The following is a 3,862-nucleotide window of genomic DNA, read 5'->3' as shown; positions in this document are numbered from 1 at the left end:
TGACGAATGGAAAAAACAGAGGACTCCTTGCATTTAAACGTGTCACACGGTCGAACACCAAAATATATATCAAAGATGATATACAAGTAATTATGTTATACTATGGTAACATAGATTTCGTAAATACCAGTAATGAGACAATAGAAAAGACAACCGTATGAAATGAATAACAAGAGTTATTGTGTGGCATAAAAGATGTATGTGTATGTGAGAGTGTGAATGCGACATATAAGAACATAATAAAAGACAGGCCATCTATATGTATGTGAGATATCACCAGCAGTTAGAAAGTCAGTACACGAGAGTTTTATACCAAGTTTTTTGAGTACACAATAGGAAATATCGCAGGCTGTAATTCTTGTCTGTTTATCGTGAGTGGAAACACCCACTCTAACAGAGACGAGAATAAAAACCACGCTTGTTGATGTTGGTAATACATAAGAAGTCGTGTTGACTATGGTTGGAGATGTTGGTGGCGTAGTAATCGTGTTGGTCATGACGATGATGCTGGTTAGTAGTTCAGTCTCCATGGCCGCATTTGTTCTTTAGTCGGGTTCACCAGTTATAAGTTGGTAGTCCAGAGTCCATGCTGCGTTTGTTTCTTCATCGAATCACCACTTTATATAGAAGAAAGTGGGTTATTGCAGCTCAGCGGGCTGCGTGTTCGAATCATGTCGGGTCACCAGTATAGGAAAGTTGGTTATACATCATTAGATGTATACCTGACTTTCCTATATAAAATTAGAAATATAAACGGAACGCTGAACTCCAGACTATCAACTTAAACAACATTTATTCAGGTGGTAAATATATACATCTTTAGCTCTTGTTGTTACAGCTTCTATGTGTGTGAGCATAGTTGTTGGGACGTTGTTATGTAGATGTGAGCGAGCTGTCGAGTGTAAGTCCGAAAGATGGAGAGTGACAGCTTTACACGTAAAGAGACTGTCTCCAGGTTGGAATGTTGGAGACACTGCTTGACACGTCCATGCTCTATTGTTGGCCAGCAAGAAAGAGATAGAATTAAGCGGGAAAGCTTGCTTGTTTAATTCCATGCATGCGTGAGACTATGCATGCGCACGGCGTTACTACACCATAATACAGTATAAGCATCCAAGCATGTAGAAAATACAAGGCAGGAGCTGTGGTAAACTATAAAAAATTAAACAATAAGGAACAAGAAAAACAAGAGTACAAAGAAAAGAAATTAACAATAAAAAAGGCAAAATAGGTAAAGTATAGGGAAGGTCTAAAACTAATGTTATATTACTATAAATGGAATTTTAAAGATTTAAAAGTTACATTTATGAATTTGTGTTGCAAGCATCCTGATAAAAAAATGACCATCCTGAAATACAATGGATTTAAAAGTATTATAATAATAAAGGTACATTATTACTAATTAAAATGAAGAAGGATATATAAAAAATACTAGGTTGAAAATATAAGGTCAAAATATAGGTTAATAGTTATCTTAGGTGACTGGAGCATATTGACCTATTGTAAAGGTAAATGTTTAAAAAAAAACAATGCCTACAGAACAAAATTGCATCATATCCTCTTTTAGAAGATCATAATTCTCACATACTTCTAGAGATTCCCTGTTGCATTGATTGCATGCAGTGAGGCCACCTTGGTCTTTCAGTTCTAATAATTGATCAGATAATCTTATAGAAGTTTATTAGCCTTGAGATGGTGAATATGATTTGCTAATTAGGTAGAAGATTTTCATGCAATATTAGAAAATGAACTGACATGAGATAAGTTGAATCTTATGTCAGTTCATTATACTCATTATTTCAAGTTCCCATCTGTCAACCAAAGCCAGCAATCTTTACTTTGGCTTGTTGCATGAATTGGCCATGTAGTTCCATTTCTTTTTTCCTTTTCTCTTTGAATTGGCATACTATTTCAGTCACATTTTATATATCTCTGGCTTCTGAAAGTATTCTTTCTTTACTCTGCACATAATTTTTCAGACCCATTATCACAGTACTAACAATATCTTCAGTGTTTAGTAATCGTCTACCACCTTCCTTCCTTGGTAGATAAAGTTGGTTGGTATTAATTTTAGGTTGGTGTGCATTGTGCATTGTAAACGGCTTTCTAATGTTTCTATCCAGCTTGAACTTAGCCCATTTCAGGAAAGGAACATTGTATCTCAATACTGGTATAACCCATATATTTATGGCTTTAATGATGTTCCCTCCATTTAATTTTGTTTGGAGCATTTTCATAATTCTCCTCTTGTACTCTCCAGTCTCTCTCTCTCTCTCTCTCTCTCTTTACCTTCCATTATCTTATCCTCTTGCAGTACTCCTAGGTATTTGTATCTCTCATTATTTCATAGAAGTTGATTGATGTTGTGGTAATTTTATGCCATCAGACTTTATCTTCCAGCCTCTCTTCCTTGTTAGTACTATATACTTATCTACACCAAAATGTATTCCAGTGTCTTTACTGAATACTCTCACAGAGAATCTGGTCTGTCTCACTTTTTTGAATATATCTTGAGGTCATCCATATAAAGTAAGTGATTTGTTCTCATCTTGGTTTTAGTAAACTCAAGCACAGCATTTCTCCAAAGGTCTCAGCAATGACAAGCAGCCAAGACCTTTAGAGATATGCTGTGCTTGAAAAGTCCCAGCAAGCCAAGTGAGATTGTAGCCATGGCCGATGCCAGTGTCGCCTAACTGGCCTATTTAAAAGTACTCTTCAATGATGACAGGCAGGCCTGGATTTTCTCTGTAAACTTGTCAGAGGGATTAACACAATGACAAATGTATATTTTCGTGCTACCTAAAAATTCATTTGCATATGTCCGTTCTACTTCCCACACCCTCATCACTTTCTCCAAAAAGTTGTTTATCTTTTCATTAACTCTGAACATATTCAGATACTCCAAGAGCCAGTTATGTGGGACATTGTTGTAGGCCCCTTCCTGTAATCTATTCATCCAACAGCTAAATTCCTCTTCTTTGCTCGTACCTCATTTAATATTCTACTATGAATGGTAGATCAGCAGTTCCCCTTGATTTCTTCTTCCTCTGGCAACAGACTCTCTTTTCCAGAAAATTATATACCTCATTTGCTATGACGCCAGTTAATAGTTTCCAAAGTAATGGTAAGTAGTAGATCTATGATTACTGACTTCCCCTCTTTTTACTTTGTCCTCCTGTATCAGCACTGTCCTTCCTTTTGTTATCCATGCTGGTGTTTAATTTTCTATGCAGTCAGTGTAAAAAAACAGTGGCATGTAAGAGGCACCTGTACCAGTGACACGTAAAAGACATCCAGTACACTCTGTAAAGTGGTTAGCATTAGGAAGAGCATCCAGCCGTAGAAACAATTCGAAACAGATGACAGGTGCCTGTTGCAGCTCTCTGACTTATTAGCTTCTGTCAAACCTATGCCAACAGGGAAAACGGACGTTAAATGATGATGATGATGATGATGGTTTAAGTTTAATAATGAAACTCCATTTCTTAATGTTGACATAAAAATACAAATTCTGGATTATTTAGCTAAAAAGTATTATTTATTTACTTCGGAAAGTATGTTCAATAAAACGTATAGAACAATCAATATCTAATAGCAAATATATGATGAAAAAATCATGTATCTTTCTTGCCCCCAATTACCACACTCCCAACCTGACAATAAATGCAACGCGGACTAAATTTAAGCTAGAGGTGATAATGCGTTAACACCGTTCCTAACCAGACAAAATTTGTTCTGCGTATTTCGCGAAGTTTCGTTTGATTCCTGTTTAACCAATAGTTTACAGTAAGTGAACAAAATCTCTTCTTATTGATTATCTGAAGTAGCAAGTATAATATATATATATAATATATATATATAT

General features: G+C 35.7%; 1 protein-coding gene across 2 annotated transcripts in view; it reads left to right on the top strand.

Annotated features, from left to right (window-relative positions):
- Window positions 1-3,862, top strand: part of LOC106871704 (growth hormone-inducible transmembrane protein) — a 30,603-nt gene that overhangs the window by 6,358 nt on the left and 20,383 nt on the right. Inside the window, exon 1 of one of the 2 annotated variants that reach the window (XM_014918314.2) lies at window positions 3,640-3,786. The exons of the other annotated variant lie outside the window; for it this stretch is intronic. The gene's annotated coding sequence lies outside the window, so the exon portion shown is untranslated. Of the gene's footprint in view, window positions 1-3,639; window positions 3,787-3,862 lie in introns of those variants that run through there. 2 annotated transcript variants of the gene reach the window in all.

The sequence above is a fragment of the Octopus bimaculoides genome, chromosome 2 (genome assembly GCF_001194135.2).
Source record: "Octopus bimaculoides isolate UCB-OBI-ISO-001 chromosome 2, ASM119413v2, whole genome shotgun sequence".
In the NCBI taxonomy this organism is placed as follows: domain Eukaryota; kingdom Metazoa; phylum Mollusca; class Cephalopoda; order Octopoda; family Octopodidae; genus Octopus; species Octopus bimaculoides.
Note: the sequence above shows the minus strand (reverse complement) of the source record. Positions and strands in the feature narration are given on the sequence as shown.